The 20268-nt window shown below is 43.0% G+C and overlaps 1 protein-coding gene across 2 annotated transcripts in view; it reads right to left on the bottom strand.

The window, feature by feature from the left end:
* RNF123 (ring finger protein 123) overlaps positions 1-20268 on the bottom strand; it is a 4282987-nt gene that overhangs the window by 3117113 nt on the left and 1145606 nt on the right. The window lies entirely within an intron of this gene.

Genomic DNA, 20268 nt, shown 5'->3' with positions numbered 1-20268 from the left:
GTGAACAGAAGACCAGGTAGCTGCCTCTAAAATGGTGGCATGGTCCAGGCCTTTGAAAAAGGCTGCAGATTCTGAAATGAGCCTTTACTTTCAAGGCTAAAGGTTTGCCATGGAAGTCATGGCAAGAAGAGATCCATGAAGCAAATGTTTGTTTAGAGACTGCTCTGCTTAGGGCTCTAGGATGAAAGCAGACAAATAGCTGGTCTGATCTCTAAAGGATTTGGTTTTATCTAGGTAGCATCTTAGCTGCCTGTGCACATCCAAGGAATGAAGTTTCCATTCTGAGGAATTCTAAGGTTGGAAAGAAAACGGGCAGGTTAATAGATTGGTTCAAGGAGAGCTCATTCACTACTTTAGGCATGAATGAAGGATTAGTCCTCAACGAGACTGTGTCTTTGTGGAAAATGAGGTAAGGCAAAATGACCATAAGGGCTTGGATTTCTGAGACCCTCCTGGCAAAAGTCAAAGTTACTAATAGAATCGTTTTCCAAGTGCAAAACTTAAGGGAAGCTGAAAAGGCTGGCTTGAAGGGGGACAGTCAATTGTTCTAGTACAAAATTAAGGTCCCAAGGTGGTGGAACTGGTTTCTTAGGAGGTCTGAGATGCAGAACCCCTCTAAGGAACAGTTTAACCTCTAGCCTGGATGCTAAGTGGGGAAACATACGTAGATAAACAGAAATAGACAAATGTACTTTTACACAAGAGTATGATAATCCAGAGTGCAAAAGCTCACACAAATAAGCAAGGACCATAGGGACTGGGACTGGCAAAGGGTCCTGTATTTTCTTAGAACACCTGGAAAACCGTTTCCACTTTGCAATGTAATTCTTTCTGGTGTTAGGTTTCCTGGCCTCCTGTAGGACTGAGTACATCCTCTGAGTACTGGTGGGGAAAAGGGATCAAAAGTTTATAAACCACAGGGTCAAGTTCAGGTTGTGATGCTGTGGGTGTATCAGAGATCCCCTGTCTTGTGTGAGTAGATCAAACTTTTGAGATAGTGTGTGGTGATTGCCCCTGGGTAGCTGAAATAGAAGAGGGAACCAGTGCTGTCTTGGTCAAAAGGGGGTCATCAGTAAGATTTTTGGTTTGTCTTTTGACTCTTCAGTAAGACTTACTGAATTAGAGATATTGGGGGGAAGGCATACAGGTACATCATTCCCCAAAAGAAAGAGAAGGTGTCCATTTTCCATGCTTGTGGATGGGGTAGCCTTGTGCAGAAAAGGGGTAGTTGTCTGTTTTGGAAGGAGACAAACAGATCCACTTTTGGAATGCCCCAGTTTTGTACAATGTCCAGAAACACCTCCCTGTGTAACATCCATTCGTGAGAATGTGCCATGGTTCTGCTTACAGTGTCTGCCAATACATTTTCTGAGGTTGGAATATGAACAGCCAGTAGGTGAAGTAACAGAGAACTGGCGAGATTCCAAATCTGAATTGCTACAGAGCACAGAAGGTAGGATTTTGTCCCCTCCTGCTTGTTGACATACCATAGCACAGTCATGTGGTCTGTGATGACTCTCAGTGTGCCTGGTAGCAGAAGCTGCTGAAACATCTGTAGAGCCTGAAGTAAGGCTCTCATTTCTTTTATGCTGATGTGATCCTGCAGTCTGTTTGAGGACCATGTGCCCTGTGCCTTGTGCTGGCTGGAGGGGAGATGCAGCACAGCTTTCCAACCCAGGTCTGAGGCGTCTGTGTAGAGATGCTGTACTGGAGTAGGAATTTGCAAGGGGACTCCCTGATTGAGGTTGATTTGTGAGATCTACCAGCCAAGTTCCTTTTTCAGACATGGCAGAAGAGGAAAGGTTGTCTCTAGGGACTGAAGGGTGTTGGCACCAGAGATTTTTCAGACATCACTGAAATTTCCTCATGTGAATTTTGGCTAGTGGAAGCACAGGATTCAAAGAAGCCATATGCCCTAGGAGCTTCAGGAACTGTCTGGCTGTCAAGGATAAGAGGGGAAGCAGGGATAGGAGGTACTGAAGCAAGCTGTCTATTTTTTGTTGAGGAATGAAAGCAGTCATCAGTACTGTCTGTATCCTGCAACCCAGAAAGGTTATGTCCTGGGTGGGGGTGAGCTGAGATTTTTGCAAATTTAAAGTGAATCTGCAAGTTTCCAGGATGCTAGAGACCAGATGTAGTGTTAAGGAGTGAGGGTCCTTGTGAAGAATGAGGATATCGTCTAGATATGGATAAATCTGAACTCCCAAAAGCGTGTAATGAACTATCAGTGGAGCTAAACATTTTGTCAAGATCCTGGGTGCAGTAGAGAGACCAAAAGGTAAGGCAGAAAACTGAAAATGAGAGGAGCCTATTGAAAAACATACGAATTTTCTGCATGAAGGGTGAATGGGAATATGCAGATAAGCATCTTTCAAATCCACTGAAACCATGTATACCTGAGGTGGGATACGAGGCAGTAATGTCTGTAGAGAAAGCATCTTGAAGATGGGTACCTTGAAGAACAGACTGAGTTAGGACAGGTCCAAGATTGGTCTCCTGGGACTGCCCTTTCTTGGAACCAGAAACATTCTGGAGTAAAAACCTTTGCCCATGTGCTCTGAAGCAACTGGCTAAATAGTGCCTTGGATTAAAGTTGTCTTAAAATGGGGGTGAAGAGTTGAATTTGAGTTTTTGGTGGTTGCACTAAACTTGGAAAGGTGGGAGAGCCCACCAAGCCATGAAATATCCATTCTAGATGATGGATATCACCCACTGGTCAATGGTGATCTTCTGCCAGAAGGGGAGGGATACAGTGAGGCATAGGGACAGATGAGTGTGACAAGGCAGCTGGTCTGAGTCACAAAGGGGGGGGCTCTGTCTTGACCAGGTTGCCTACGAAAGGAAGGAGTGGAGGCTGCAGATGTCCAGGGGTAGTAGCTTGTCTAGAGTGTCTCCTTTCCCTACACTGAGTAGTAGGAGAAGTTGACAGTCTCCTAACAAAAGAGGTCTTTTGAGGGCAGTTTCTATGGTATCTAGGAACAGGTGAAACAAGATGTTTCAAATTCTGGAGTTCCTTACCTTTCTCCTGTAAGGATTTAAAAAGCTCAGTAGAAACAGCCCCGAATAATGCAGAGTTATCTGGGGGCATCTAACAGCTTAGCCTGAAAATCAAGAGGTAAAGGCTGTAATCTAAGCCAAGAATACCTATGAAGGACTGAACCAAATGCAGCAGACTTAGAAGAAGCCTCCACAGCTTCATAACTACACTTGATTGATTGTCTAGTTACTTGAGAAGCTGTTGAAAGCAGATTCATGAGATAAGTCTTGTTAGGGGAGTCAGTAAGATCAGACACCAAAGAGGAGGCCTCGGCTAGAGTGTCTAGTACAAAACATGCCATGTTAGTCTGATAAGTTAACTCACTTACAGAGAGGGTAGAAGATGTACAAATCTTTTTACCCTGTCTATCCATAAATATACTCTCTCTGTCTGTAGGGGATGGAGAAGTAGAAGGTAGCTGCCTGGATGATTTGAGTACAGAAATTGCCACAACAGCAGGGTCCGCTGCATGGTTTCTGAAGAGAAACAGAGATTGAGGGGGAACTTTATAATCCTATCAGGTCTCTTGGAAGCTGGGGGTTGAGACTCAGGAGCCTGGAAGGCATCCAGAAAGGCTGGTTGCACAGAAGGAGGAACAGATAGGGAAGGCTGGTCCATATGCAACAGTTCAAACTACCTCCTTTTAGTGTCAGAAATTTCTGAAACATCCCATTGGAAATGTCTCATTAAATTGATGTGTCCCCAAAAAGAGAATTCTTCACCAGGGGAATGAGGTGCCAAAGAATCCCCTTCTTGGGTAACAAAATCCTTCGGAGATTCAATTTGAGATGAATAAGAAAGGGATTCATCAGATGAGGAGGTGTCCTCTTCAGAATCAATCAAGCAGGGGCCAGAGACAGGAGGTTGAGGTTGTTGAAAAGCCTGAAAGGCCTTGAACAAGTTTTGGGTGAAACCTCCCCACTCAGTAGAATGTGGAGTAGCAGAGTGTGTAAGCTTCTGTTTTCTCTTGAGAGGGCCTGGAGATTTAGCAGGCACATGGATGATGTCAGAGTAGCAGGGAGAGGAGAGGAAGGCTTATCAGAATCAGGGAGCCATGGTTCCCTCTCGCCATCAGGCTCTGAAGGCTCACAAACCTCAGAGAATGCACTGAGGATTTCCATCGAACCGGCATCCAATAAGGTTCCCGGCTTGGAAGGTAAATCTGAGATCCGAGGAGTCCCCGGGCTCTCACTCGTCAAGAGACTCGGTGGACATCTGAGGTGCAGAAAGTGTTTCAGGCCTAGCTCTCTTGGCCTTCTTTTTACATGGCTCATCTGACGGACCTCCTACACCCCTTCATACCTAAGGCCAGGTGTCAGAGTCTCTGATTTTCTAAATATATTTTCAAGGAGGCTAGATGACTTCTAAGGGTCTTAGGGACAAACAACTGGCAAATAACACAGTTCTTGTAATTGTGCTCTTCCCCTAAGCAAAAAACACATTGGTCGTGAGTGTCCTTGTGTGGAATCTGGCTTCCAGAAGCACATGTGCCCTTCCTAGAAGTCATGAAAGCTGGAATACAGTAAAATGCTAACAATAAGGTAAGAATAAATCAACTTATCTGTAAGCAGGCAGTTGAACGATAAACATACGGTAAACACCTCTAGCTGGCAATCAGACATCTGAAGATTATTGCGACAGGAAAGTTCTGACTTGGGTACGTGCAGACGTCAAATTTATAGCAGATGTCGGTTTAGGGCACTAGCATGCTACGTTGCACGTACCCCTTACTGAAGACTTTGGTATACTGGCAGGATGTATGGCACTGCAGGCAGCCATATCCCTACTGTAATGAATACTACAACATGAGAATAGAAGGACATCAAAGGATACCATCAACACTTCAAAACATACATACAGAAACATACCCCTTTCCCAAACCACAGAGATAGAGGCACAACTTTCAAAACCTACACCTTCCACTGTCATACAGAGAGATGATATATTTTATGCTAAAGTAACCTTTGTCACAGACTATTTTGGTGAAATCTGAATAAACAAATATGGGCATGAAGTAGTACTACCCACTACATCCATGCTGAGCCACGCAATCAGGGTTTTCTTCACCAAATACTGCCACCGAGAACAGCATTTTCCAAGACAGGAAATTAATTCGGGGAAGAGGTTGTCGGTTCAAAGGCAGCAGGTTTAATTTCTCTAGTGCATATCAGAGGCCCCATGATGGAGCAATCTGCTTTCTGGAAGGTCTGAGTAGGAAGATTCCCCTCAGGAACTTTTTTAACTTAAGTTCTAGAATATAAAGGGTGGCTCCATTAGCAGACAAGCTGAAATAGCAGAAACAAGCTGAAATAGCAGAAACATACACTTTTATAGATGTGCAAGACAAACCAGATTTGTACAAGTTTCCAGGACTAATTCCACTCTAGTCATTTTGGGATCATGCTCTCTGGACCGGCACACAGAGGAGAATCTCTTCTATTCTGCCAAGTAAGATTTTCCTTCTAGCCCCCCTCATAATATTTTGCATATCTTCTGAATACCTTTTAATGCAATGGACTATAGAAAGATCATCCAGGCTGTCAGCCTCATTGTGGCCAGGCTGGGGTTCAGCAGGGCCCTGTGTGTTGAGTAAGTAGGCCTGCTCACTGAGGGAAAACCTTAGTGTATTTCTTTTGCTGGGTACTACACAAAAGGGAACCAGTGTTATCTTGGCAAAAGGAAGCTATGAAAATAATATTTTGTCATCTCTTCTTCCTTTACTTTGGTAAGTATTTTTATTTTTATTTATTTTATTTTACATTTGTTGACTGGGAAAAGTCCGACTGAGCTGAGATAGCCCTTTTTCAGCAGAGGCCCAAGGGAGAAAAGCTCCAAAACATTCATACAATACAATAGACAAAATTTTACAGTACAAGTAATCAACATGAATGATGGGGTCAAATTACTGACAATTATTGACATTAAAAATTCTAGCAAATATTTACAGTCATAATTAAAATAGGCGTGTAGATAAATTATTCTTTCAGTTAGTCTTAAAAATCTATACAATATGAGCATTGTTATATTTCTGGTAGACTGTTTGGTAGGGATATATAGGAGGAGAGAAGTTAAACTAGGACTTTTGAAAGAAAAGAGGGTTAGAATGAAAGAAGTTAACAGGACATTTAGGGAGTGGTAGTAAAGGATTGCTACTAAACCAGCACAGCTCCTGATGCCAAACAGCAGGTCTAAACGCCTCCCAACCACACGTTTGCTTGTTCTGGAAGTCAAAGGCAAAAACAACAAGCTGCTACTAAGCCAACACAGTTCTTAATTCCAAGCAGCAGAACTAAACACCTCCAATAAGCACAGTCAGAGAGGTGAAACTCATCAAAGATAAACTCAGCCAGATAGCCAAACTCACTGAAGCAGGTCTTTTTAAATTCCAAAGGGATAAGCAAACAAGACGCCAATAAACAAACTACTTCAATTTTATTAAGCAGCACGATACTGCTTTTCGTTGGCGCCCTGCACCAACTTCTTCAGACTTTGAAAAATAACAACTCACGCTTAAGTGCTGCTACATTTAAAGCCATTGCAAGCAAAGTCTATTACAAAACACACCCTCCCATTACCTTAAAGGAACAGGCACAAGTAGCTTCAATCTAACTAAAATGTTCCTATCCCATAAACACACAATATAAAAAGTTGTATGTGATATAAAATATACAACTGTAAAACTAATACTGTTCCTTACATAGCACTTAAATAATGCAATCGACAGTTGATAATAATATAAAAGCACACTTACTTTGAGCCAGATACACATAATAAGACTAACACATTAAAATAAATAAAAAAAGACACGCCATGATATTTCAAATATTGATAAAAAGACATTCCATCTACCAAACATGGTATAAAATATATATCAAGATCGCTCAGCCGGGCCTATGTCCAAATCACACCCGATGTTATACCCTCCATGCATCATCTTTCCAAGGGTTGGGAGGGTGGCCTAATGGTTAAGGTGTTTGCCTTATAAACACAAGGTGCAGGGTTTGAGTCTTACAGGGGATAATTGGCTAGGCTTAAAATGGCTTGCAAGAGCAGTTAGCCTAGTACTAGTCTATGAAGTCTATAACCAACTCTGTCTGATGGACAACATACAATTGAGGCCGGGGTGATGGCAGGCTTCAAGTCTCAACTGCCACATAAGCTCCTTCATTTCTAATTTCAGGGATTCAGTCCCCCCCCCCCCCAATTCACTTAGTTCAACTGGACAATGATCATAAATGTAAAATCATGGCCAGGGTGATTGTAGACATGACTTGCTAGGGCATTCTCCATTTTAATCTTCTTCATGGCATATAAATGTTCGTACATGCGTTCATTCAATCTCCTGTCCGTCTTGCCCACATACAAAGCTGGGCATGACGAACAAGAAGCGAGATACACCACGTGTGTCGATGCACAATTGTATCTCCCTTTGATAAGGTACTTGGTGTCCCTAATCATGAAATATGTGCCCGACCTCACATATCTACAATGTTTGCACATATTGCACTTATACATGCCAGCTCTTGAGTCATGTTGCCACCTTTCCTTTCTAACATGTTCTTGATGTTCAGACCCCTCCTGAATGTAATCTTTGGGGCCGGCCCTAAATTATTGTGTCCAGTTAGTTAAGTTGGCAACAAACCCCAATTTTTCTGGATGATGGACACTATAGCTCTAGCATCCATGCTAAAGGTAGTAATGAAACTGCAGTGGTATACACCTCTAAGTTGGCTGTCACTCCTGGGGTAGCTATCCTCCGAGACAGAGTGACCCAAAATGGGTTGAAAATAGCCCATTTCCCTTTTGGGTCTAACCTCTAGACACAAATCCACAACCAACTCCTCAGGGTAGCCCCTACATAAAAACAAATTCGATATGAACCGGCACTCTTCCTGGAAGTCACCATCTCTCGAGACCATTCTGGCTGCCCTCATAAATTGGCCTTTTACTATTGATCTCTTCTGGAAGGCCGGAGGTTCACTATCGAAATGCAAATAAGAATTGGAAAAAGTGGGCTTCCGATGAATTTTGCCTAAAAACTGGTTCTGATTGCTGTCCTTGAATAATTCCACATCTAAGTATGCTATTCTGTGTCAAAAGTAGAGGTAAACTAAGAAATCCGTGGACATGTTGAACATCTCCACCAGGTCACTGGCCACCGAAGAGTCGCCCTTGAGAATGATACAAATGTCATCCAAGGAACGGGTATATAAGGATACTCGTTCTAGGAAGATAGAGTTAGTAAACACAAATTCCTTCTCCCAATGGGCCATGACCAAGTTGGCCACACTCGCTCCAAATGGTGAACCTATGGGGACCCCAACTAACTGATAGAACCATCTGTCGTTGAAGGAGAAATAGTTACATGTTAAAATGATGTCCAATAGGTCTTTACCATTGAAGTTTCACTCGCTGGTGCCTACTTTGTGGTCATTTCCAACTCCATCCATTCCACCGCTACATCATGTGGAATGGATGAGTACAGGTCAACAACATCTACCGTCAGAAAGTGGTAATCAGGACTGTACAAAATGTTTTTCACCTTCCCCAAAAAGGACCAGGAATCTTTAGAAATATATGATTCACTAGCCACATATTTTTTTAGAATGGGATCCACAACTTTGGCCGCTGTGTATGTTACACTCCCTCTAGCACTCACCAACTGGCGCATGGGAGGGTCTCTAATGTTTTTGTGGATTTTTGGGTTCCCGAACAAAGCAGGTACTCGAGGCGATGCACAGTAAATGAAGTTGAAAATTTCCTGGTCAATGGATTCATTAATAAACATGTCTTCATAATAAGACCGAACTCTTGCCAGATTTCCATTCAACTCATTCTTGGACACCTCTTGGTAAGTTTCAGAAGACAAAATTGCGGACATTCTCTTGTTATAATCATCTATGTCCATTGCAACCAGGCCGCCTCCCTTGTCGGGTTGAATAATTCTGACTGAAGAGGCACATAATTCATTAAAATCCACCCTTTCTTCTTTGGTAATATTAAAATGCATCACAGACCTAGACTGTAGCAAATGTCGAAAATCCAAATCACACATTTGCTCAAATGCCCCCAACATAGGGTGGATAGGTGGATTGTATGTACTAGGTACATGAAAAGTATTCTTTTGGTACTCATGGTCCCCCATCAACAAACATAAGTTTAATTTCCTGACAAACAATTTAAGATCCAAGATGGATCTGGCCACACAGGCTCTTCTAGATGGAACATAAGAAATTCCTTTAGCCGGGAAATCAACTAATGTCTGGGTGAACTTAAAATGAGAAAAATTATAAATATGGAAGTCCATCCCCGAGTTGGAAATGACTTCAAATGTGGTCTGCTCAGGACCGGGGCACCCTACTCCACTCACATTTGATTCCTCCTTGTCCTGTATCTGAACCTGGTCTTCCAGTTCGAAGCCTGTTGGGGAGAAGAGGCTGGATCCCGAAAATTTGCCCCATCCAAACCAGAACTAGGGTTCCCCGAATGGCTAGTCGGAGTCGCTGGCTCACGTCTTTCCTCAGGGTTGGCATATCCAACCCTCCTATCAGCAGTCTCTTCCTCCGGTACTGAACTACTTGGCAAAGATCCAAGATTCATGGAAGTATTAGGGCCATTCGAAGTGGCAGGAACTCTGCCTTCTCGCCCCTTAAAGTTGCCTTGTGATTTAAGAGGTTTAGGGTAAGCTGCCCCCTCTCTGTAAGCCTTGATTTCTCGATGTAATTTTTTAATCTTGATTGAGGTAATTTTGGAAATATACTCATCAATACTGGAGTATATCCTCTCATAGTCAAATTTATATCTAAGAAAATTATTGTCTGACTTGATAACCTCATCCAAGTCCGCAATTTCTCTAGTTAGGGACAAGATTGCTTCCTGGTAGTGTGTACTAATAAGGTCAATCAATTCAGATCCATGCCTATCAAACAAAGTGAGGAGGTCCGCATGGAATTTAGATCCCTCCTCTAAACCCGTGGGATACTGCCAAGAACGCAGCTCTTTGGGTACTATCTTCACACACCGACACTCTCCAAAATAAGAAACTTCCAGTTGCAATTTTCTTAACTTAACTAATTTCTGGTCAAAAGCATTGAGTTTAGAAGAAAGGTCATTGCCTTCGGGTGTGTTGGATACTGGACCGGCTGATCCATAGTCGGTAGACAGCTGGAATGGTCGACTCAACCATTGGTTCAAGTTGAAATGAACATTGCTTTGCCCCTTCCCCTCTGGGGGGTTATAAAATGGTAGTACGATTCCTCTTTCGCCATTCAAGGTTCCATCAGATGGCCCGATGTCGGCTCCTCCCGACCCCTGGCTTGATCCAGTGCCTGGGGCTCCTGGGTCACCCAACCTGGAACCTGCTTCACCATTATGTGGTAACAGTACTTGCGACCCAAAATGGTCTGGACTAGGGAGCTGTAAACCCTTAGAATTCGACCCGCTGCACGGCTGCGTAGTTTCAGACATCACATCCAATCGTTGAGACAGCACATCAACTTTCTGAGTGAGCAAATTAATAAGCATAGTAAGATCACTCTGCTCCATATTGTCCTGACTGTCTGGGGTAGAGCTGGGCATCACAAAAAAACAACTGAAGATCAAAGGCTTTGTCTGGCTATCTGGCTCAGTTTATCTTTGATGAGTTTCACCTCTCTGACTGTGCTTATTGGAGGTGTTTAGTTCTGCTGCTTGGAATTAAGAACTGTGTTGGCTTAGTAGCAGCTTGTTGTTTTTGCCTTTGACTTCCAGAACAAGCATACGTGTGTTTGGGAGGCGTTTAGTCCTGCTGTTTGGCATCAGGAGCTGTGCTGGTTTAGTAGCAGTTTGTTTTTTCTTGCCTTTGATCTTCAGGTAGTAAAGGATGTAAGAATGTAGAACATGAGAGTTAAGGTTAAAGGACACTTAATGAGCAGTTTAAGGAGGACGAGTAAAGAGGCAGGAGCAGAGAGTCTAAGTGTTCTTTGGCTGCTGCTTTGAATTGTTTTGGGTGATTTAGTAGTCTAATTCAAAGTGGAAGGTTGTTCCATGTGATAGTAGGATGATAGCTATATAGATTGCATCCACTATTGTTTCTAGGTTTATAGATAAGTAGTAGGTCTTGATCTGGGCTACGGAGTGATCTTGCTGGAGTATAATGGGATATTAAGGTAGCTATGCTAGGGCAGAAGGAGGGTTTGTATAGTATAGAGTGGATAATCTGAAGTTGAGAGAGAAGAAGCAGGTGAGATCATTCGAGCCAGTTTAAGTGAGACACAGAGATGTGTTGTATAAGTGGGCTGGGCAGAGAATTTGGCTACTTTGTTATAGGTAGAGTTTAGTTAGCGAGTATCTGAGAACCATATAGTAGACTGGGTAGGAGGTAAGTGTGAGAAAGGGTTACTTTAGCATTGGGAGTAAGAAACTTTTGATTTCTGTATAAAAGGCCTAGCTTCTGATGGGTCTTCTTGATGCAGTTATTGATGTGCAAGTCAAATTTAAGTTGATTGTCTATAGTGACACCTAAGAGTTTGGTGCTAGTTTCTGGCACTATAAGGGTGTTACTGACAGAATAGTGAAGGAGGATTTTAAATGGTTAAGAGTTTTCAGAAGAAAGAGTAGGAGTTTGTTTTTTTAGGGTTGAGGATTAGTTGGTTGTTGGTAAGCCATGATTCTACAGATGTAAAGGCAGCCTGAGTAGAAGAGATAAGACTATAGGGAGAATCAGAGATGGTGATCACAGTAGAATCATCCGCGTATTGTATGAGAGATGACTGGCAGGATGAAGTATAGAGTAGACTGGTGAAAATATTAAACAATAATGGACCCAAAATAGATCCCTGAGGAACACCCATTTTGACAGGGAGGGGAGAGTGCAGTGAGCCGTTTTACTGATTGTAGTCAATCAGAGAGCTAGCTAAAAAAAACAGGTGACAGTAGTCGGGGAGAAATTTAGATTAGACAGTTTTGCTAGGAGTACAAAGTGTAAGACGGTATCGAAGGCTTTTGAAAGGTCTAGAAATAAACAGGAGACAAGTCTGTTATCACGGGTCTGGGAAACAGTATTTTTGAAGGAGATGAGGGCAGTGTGTGTACTGTGTTTTGGGAGGAAACCGTGCTGAGTAGGAGTAAGTAGGTTTCTCTGTACCAGCTATTGAAGAGTTTGCTTGTGTATGCATTTTTCGAGTGGTTTGGAGAGTGGTGACAGAATCGCTATAGGTCTAAAATTAGAGATTTCTTGGGAGTTACCTCCCTTGTGGACAGGAAGAGTGTAAAATTCTTTCCAGACAGATGGAACTTTGGACTTGGAAATAGAGCTGTTGATCAGGATGGATACAGGGATAGCAAGAATATCAGCTGCAAGCTGGAGAAAGTAGGAAGGAATATTATCAGCAGAGGTAAAGCATGATTTTAATTTGGAGAGTACTTCTTTGATATAGGTAGTAGATACAGACAGAAAAGGATGCAGAGGATTTGGTACTAGGAGGTGGAGCAGAGGGATTAGAAATAATAGTAGGAGGAGGTTTTGCGTCAATCATCTTTGATACAGTATCAATGAAGAAGGTGTTAAAGATAGTGGCAGTTTCATCGGGTGTCTTGTTTGGATAAGGATTAGGGGAGGAACGATTTCCAGGGTGTAGTATTTGGTTGACTGAATTCCAAAACTTATTGGGGTTACATTTTAAAGCTATGGGGGGGTTATGGTAGAATTCCTTTTTATCTTTACCAATGTGTTTCTTTGTCAGGTTTCTGAGTTCTTTATACTTTGATAAGTCAGAGGGGAGTTGGTTTCTCATACAGGTTTTCCATGCTCTATCCCTATTTCTCATTAGGGCACAGGTAGGCTTAGTGAGCCATGGGGATATTTTAGATATTATTCTAAGAGTACGGAGAGGCTCAAGAGAGGTCAGTATATTAAGAAAGGTAGAGTTAAATGATTGGACAGCTTCATCCAGAGTAAATTCATTAGTAGCCTGAGGATCATGAGTACATGAGGGACAGCATACAATAAATAACCTGTCCAATTCATGGAGAAGATACCTGTCCTCCAGGTTTATGGAGTTGTTACCCTGGAACAAAACTGTCTTAGCTGCTTGTTCTGATAGAAAGCAAACTGACATATATGTCTGGTACACCCCATCTCTTGGGTCAAGTCTAGGAATATGCCCCTGTGTAACATCCATTTGTGTCATGAAGTTTTGATATGAATCTGCTCAGTCTGACTGCTACCACATTCTGTACTTAAGGAATATACATAGCTGTCAATAAAAAAAAAAAAAAACATCTTTGTGGTCAACTCCATGGCCAGTATGCAGATTAAGTAGGAATGCGTCTCTCCCTGTTTATGCATCACAGTGATTTGTTCAGCACCCTCTTTACTAGACCTTCAGACTGTAACTCAAAAAGCATTTCATGAAGTTAAGTTCTGGCTTACAAATGCTAATCTAATCTTAAACCCTAAAAAAAAAAAAATCTAATGGTCTTCCACCCCAAACAAAGCTGCCCCTCTAACACCTTCTGCATTGCCTCACTTAATACCATCATCACCGCACACTAAACTTTTAGGAGTAGAAATTGACTTCAAACTTAAATTTGATATTCACATTTCCAAGACAGTTAAAGTACATAAAAAAACTTGGTACTCTATACAGGAACAAACACTACTTTACCAAAAATGCTGAAATAGCTATTGCCCAAACCCTAAGTTAATCTCAACCTTACTGTACGCAGCCCCCATTCTCACTAATCTCAAGAAATCTGAAATACAAAAACTTGAAACCTGTTACAATAAAATTGTAAGATATGCCACAAATTCACCAGCTAGATCACACCACTGCCTTGCTATCATGCAACTCAACTGGTTAGAACTACTACACTATACACAACTAACAATGGCACATAAAATCCTCTCACATCCTGAAAAAATACCAGTCCTACAAACTCTTCTGCAACCCTATGTTACCAACAGACCACTCCGATCCACCAACAATCAAATAAAAACCTATATATCCAAAAATTAAGCAGGGGATTCCATATTTGCAAACTACATAAGTAAAATCTGGAATGAACTGCCAGCAAACATTACCTCCATAACATCCTTAGCTCTATTCAAAACAAGCCTAAAAAACACTTCCTTAGCAAGTCACTTTGCCCCAGCTGACAGACAGCAATTCACTCTTCAATACCACGTCTTCAATTCTTCTTACCTAATTAAATACACAGAAACAATGAAAGTATATCTCCTACACTGGCTTGCAATTATTTTAAAATATTATAATGCAATTTACCTTGTAAATATCAATTGCTCATTGATGCCCTAATGCAACTGGAATACACCATGTTTTTTTCTTATACTATAATCTTAACCTCTCTCTCTGAGTGTCTAAATTCCTCATGCCTGTATAAAATTATTTTAATGTCCTAATGTTTTGTATGTTTGTATAAGAGTACATTGTATAACACCATTGCATACTATTGTTAGTTGGCCTTTTGACGGTTTGTATTAGTCACATTTGTTATTATATGCAACTATTGCTACTTGGCCCATTGATGACTTGTAGTGCTTCATTTTTTTATGTTTTGTATGCCTCTATTCTAACTGGTGCTTTTCTCCCCGGGCCTCCGCTGAAAAAGGATATGTGACCAGTGACTTTACCCACAATGCCCTTTTTCCATATTACCTCAGATCGAGTTTGCAAGTACAGAGCAAGACAAATAAATTCGTAAAGGGGCCATGTCTAAAATCAAATCTGATAAAGTTACAAAGACAAAAGTCTGATCCTCCAGAAAGTCCACAGGAGAGGGAAGAAGAGTGGGGTGTACAGGATAAATGAAGATCGACAACACAAAGGGAACATTATGGTGAGTACATAACTTCTTTATCTGATGCTGTCAATCTTCATTTATCCTTCACCTTTGGGACAGAGTCCCCAGCTACTTTAGGTCCTGGGTAGCCTTATGGAAAGATATTCCTCAGAACCAGAGAGCCAAAATATGCTCTTCCCCTGGAGACTGTATCCAATTTGTAATGAGCAATAAAGGTAGGCAGAGAATACCAAGTTGCTGCTGTGCATATTTCATCCATGGAAGCCTTGGAATGGAAAATAGCAGACATGGCTACTGATCTAGTGGAGTGTGCTTTCACTGGCACTGGTAACCTGAGATTCTTTTTATTGTATATGAAAGTAATACAGGTTTCTTTGCCATTCTGACAAGGTAACTTTTGAAACCGATTTTCCCAGAGATGGACCAGAGAAAGATTTAAATAACTGGTCCGATTTTTCTAGATTCTTTAGTTCTGCTGAGGTAGAAACATAATTGTCTGTGAACATCCAGCAAATGCAAGCAATATTCACCTTTGCTGAAAAAACTAGGAAAGAAAATGGCTAAGTCATTGGTTTGATTAACATTAGTCTGAAATCACCTTGGGGATAAAGGATGGATTGGTTCTTAGTAAAACCATATCCTCATGAAAAAACAAATGAGGGGGGGTTTGAAGATAATGCTTGTATCTCAGAAATTCATCTGGCAGAAGTAATGTCTATCAAAAAATAGTTTTCCATGAAAGAAACTAAGTGTCATGTAGCCGCCAGTTCTAAGGGAGGAAGCACGAAGGACTGCAAAACCAAGGTCAGATCCCAAGGAGCGGCAGGGTCTTTAAAATAAGGTTTCAATCACAAAGCCCCGTTCATAAACACTTTACATAATCCACGTGAAATCAGTCAACAGTTTTCAAAGCCATTGTGAAAATTGGAAATAGCAGCTAGTTGGACCTTAATAGTGGAAGCAGAAGCTTCTTGATCAAAAAGCATAGCTAAAAACTCCAAAACTTTTTCAACCGGTGCGAAAAGAGGGTTAAGACCATTATTGTACACCTGAACAGAAAATCTTTTCCACTTGCTTAGGTACAATTTACTGGTGTGGAAGGTCTATGGGAAGCCAGTAAAATTTTTTGGACTTAGGAAAATAAAATTTTCTGCCTGGCAACCAATGCAACTGGAGGAGTCAAGCTCTAAGCTTGAGGTTCTGAAGGCTGGGATGCACCAGTCCCTGTGGATGAGACAGAACATCCAGAACTGGGTCCAGAATCCACAGATGGTGAATTAGATGAGGCCACAAGAAGGGGAACCAAACCTGGCGAGGCCAGAAGGGTGCAACGAGGATCACCTTGCTTCTCAACCTGCTGGCTTTCTTTAAGAATTGAGGAATCAGTGGAATGGGGGTGGGGGGGCATGGAGTATTCTCATGGGCCAGTTGTGAAGGACAGCATTTCTAGGGGACTCCGCCTGAGGGGGAATTAAGGAAAAGTAGCTGCTGCATTTGTTGTTCAGGGGTGATGCAAAGAGGTCATAGCAAGGTTGGCCTCAGCGACAGAAAATCTCCTTCGTTACTCTGGGATTGAGAGACCACTCATGAGACAGGAGAATGCATCTGCTCAGTTTGTCTGCCATCACATTTGAGCTCCCAGAGATGTGCATTGCTATTACAAGGCGGTTGGAGGACATTGCCCACTGCCACACACTGAGATCTTCTCGACACAGGGGGTAAGACTTGGTTCCGTCCTGTTTGTCAATGTACCAGACTACTGACATGTTGGCTGACTGAACTGCAATCATTCCTAGTGGGAGGACAGATTGGAAGGCTTGCAACACTAAGACCACTGCTCTCAGTTCCAGAAGACTGATATGCAGATTGGCGTCTATCGGGGACCATGTCCCGTGGACTGTTTTTCTCAGATAATGCCCACACACCCCATCTGTGAGTCGTCCGTGGTCACTATGGCCTTGGCTTAAGGTGGAACAAAGGGACGGCCTAAAAATTTCCTCAAATTCCATCCACCAGGATAAGTCTTTCTTGCAATGACTGGTCATTAAAATTGGACGCATCACTGGATGGGTTAGTATGGACCACAGGAATGCTAGAAGCCACTGTAACAGCTGCATGTGAAATCTTGCAAGAGAAACTAATGTAATGGTCGCTGCCATGGACCCTAAAGCTTGAAGGACTAGAAGTGCAGGAGCCTTGTCTTTGGAGAGAAAGGCTTGTACTTGGGATTTTATCTTCTGTAGCCTGTGAAGAGGAAGGGAAGCCACACAAGAGAGGGTATTCAGACGAGTTCCTATGATCTTTAGATCCTGATGACTTAGCTGAGAGTTCAATTGATTCACTGTAATGCCCAGATGGGTGAACAGGTGCACAATGAAGTCTGTTGCTTGAAGCAGTAGATGCCTGGTGGGAGCGGTGAGGAGTCAGTTGTCTAGATAAGGAAACACCTGGAATCCATGCAGTCTCAAGTGAGCTGTTACTGCTGTCAGACACTTGCTGAACACCCTGGGGGCTGTGGTAAGACCAAAGGGCAGCATGCTGAACTGAAAATGGCTGGCTCCTAACTGAAAACAGAGCAATCTTCTGCAGCATTTGTCCATTTTTATGTGGTAATATGTGTCCTGAAAATCTATAGACTACATCCAATTGTTTTCCTCTAGAGAGGGAAGCATAGACTGAACCGTGACCATCTGGAATTTTGCTTGCTGAACAAATTTGTTCAGAAGGCTAAGATCTAAAATTGATCTCAAGCCCCCCCGTCTTTTTTTGGCACCAAAAAGAACCTTGAAGTAAAATCCAGATCCTATCTGGTCTGGTGGGACTTCTTGGATGACTCTTTTTTTCTAGCAGCTTTTGAATCTCTAGTGCTGTCTGATCCCTCTGACTGGGTGGAACATTGAGGAGTAGTCTTATTGATCTTAGAAAAAGAGTGAAGAGAATATGGTAACCTCTGGCAACGATCCTCTGCACTCAAGTATCTGTAGTTATTTGCCGCCGGGCTCTTGAGTGCTGAGAAAATCTTCCCCCGATTACTTACAGAGTTAAGCAATTAGGCCTCTTTTCAGGAATAATGATAGGACTGTCCAGAGAAAGAATCTCTGGAACCCTGATTTTGCGGGCTACCTCTGCCATGGGGTCAGCATCTTCCATTGGAACTTCCCACTCTGACCCGAGGGGAGCCACCACCATGTGTGTCCTGAAAAGGCCCCTTGGATTATTTGAACCACATCTTGCCACTCCTCTGATTCCTAGAGTAGGACCGTTGGGGAGCAGAAAAACATATGCCCACTGCAGAGAAGGTCTTCTTCTTATTGTTTCCTTAACTTTGGGGGCCGAATAAGGAAAATCTGTCAAAAGGAGCATTGACGGAGGAAGACAAAGGGCTAAGCAAACTCACACAAGTCCATCCAGGCATGACGTCTAACGGCAATGTCTGAACCCGCTGCTCTGGTCACCCCTTCGGCTGCATGAGCAATGAATATCAAAGCAAGAATTGGAAACAGACTCCAGGAGGCCACTTTATCCTGGCCCACCTCAAACAGCTCCTGCAAGGGTATCTGACAACTCCTTGATCAGATCCCTCTGGACCCTAGGTAAATGTGCCATAAAGTTCAAAGATCTTAACGCGAAAGTCGATGAAGCACAGACCCACTTTCCGAAACTGTCCATCACCCTGGACTCGCGATTAGGGGGATGAAAAGTGGAACTCGCTTCAGCTAGTTCCCTTTTGGTGGACACCACTGCCACCCACAGAGCATCTACTGCTGACCCTTTGGCCCAATGCTGGTGGCCCTCTGGAGCAGATAGTATTTTGTCAGGTCTCTGGGGAATTGGCTCTACAGAATCAGGAGTCTTCCAACCCCACTATGCAATCAATTTAATAAGATAGTCAGTGGGAGGGGTCACCCATGAAGTAGATGGCCTGCAAGTACACTAATTCCTCAGAGGTAGAGTCTCTGAGCTTCCAGTTAACCCTCTGTTTTAGAATCTCAAGAAAGTCTCTGAAAGAGACATCTTCTTGGGGTGACCGGGGGGAACCCTCCCTATTATCGAAGTCTGTGTCTTCTGTGACTGATTCCTTGGGGGAATCGGTTTCCTCTTATGCATCTTCTGGGGTGTCTCCTCAGTGAGAATTTCTGATGAGGACTCTGAAGAAGAGGGGCCCTGAGCAGGAGTATCTTGTAGGTTTGGTGCCCACTGTTCAGATGTGGAAGTTGGTGGAAGCTTTGGGCAAGAAGGGGTCTTGGGATAGAACTCCAACACAGAAGGAGCAAGCTGAGAGCCTGCAGAGGCCAGTGTCCTCTCCATAACCTGGAAACTGGCTTCTCCGAAGAGGGATGGGAGCTGGAACTAAGAAAGACATCCTCGGAACTGAGGTCACACCCCACCCTGAAAGACCCACCTACAAAGTAGAAGCCAAGGAAGAGCCAATGTCTGCAGAGGCTCCAAGAGTTAAGGATGACTCCAAACAAAAAACTGTAGCCAATCCAAAACTCTTGGACCCGACAGTGAACCTACAGCCCCATGATTCCATAGATTACCAAGAAACCAAGGAAGTCAAGGCAGATCCTGGAACCGAAGGGGAAATGCTGTTGGCACCAGAGCAGCTGGAACTGGGTAGATGGGAGTACGGGGCTCTAAGCCCTCAGAGGAGGTCAGAAGAGTAAGATTTGGTGGAGTCCTGGGAGAAAACGCCCCAATTCCAGAAGGGAGAGGGGTATGGGAAGAATTAGCTCTCTAGACAATAGGAGCTGATCCACCAACCTCACAAAGTTGACTTCGGTAAGACTCCTGGAGGATGACAGATAAACCTAAAAGAGATTCTGGTCTTTCAAGGAAAGGGCTAGGGAGATGATCCACAAAAGGATCAATAGAGGGAGGATACCTTGTCCTGGGTGTGTAAGTTACGCTAGATTTCAGCACCAACAGAGGTTCCAGAGCAAGTGGAAGTATAGATGGAGATGCCGGTACCAACCAGGATGCCAAAGAGGTTGGCACTGAAAACGGCACAGAGATTTGTGGAACCGTAGAAGACAGTGCCGAGGTTGTTGTCGGTTTTGAAAGCTTGCGAACCTTAGCCTTTGACTCCGTGGAAGGAGTAGGAGTGGAAGGCTTACACTTTTTAGCCACCAACACCAAAGGAGATGTATGTACCAAGCGGCCTTTTTTGGTTCCGAAGTCAGATTTTGAGGGAGACGACACTATCTTGGATAAGGCCTCCTAAAAAGAGGACTTAATCAGTCCTTTCAGGATTAATTTATTATTGTGTTCAGTCAAAGCTTGTGTACTGAAAGCCTCACAAACAGAACAGTCTTAGGAAAGATAAGCTGGGCTTAAACAACAGACACAGGAAGAATGCCAATCAGAACTGGGCATATTCCAACTGCAGGCCAGGCACTGCTTAAAACCACTAGTGCCCTTTGGTTTCT

This window comes from Protopterus annectens, chromosome 7.part0 (genome assembly GCF_019279795.1).
Source record: "Protopterus annectens isolate FY-2018-M chromosome 7.part0, PAN1.0, whole genome shotgun sequence".
NCBI classification, from domain to species: domain Eukaryota; kingdom Metazoa; phylum Chordata; order Ceratodontiformes; family Protopteridae; genus Protopterus; species Protopterus annectens.
Note: the sequence above shows the minus strand (reverse complement) of the source record. Positions and strands in the feature narration are given on the sequence as shown.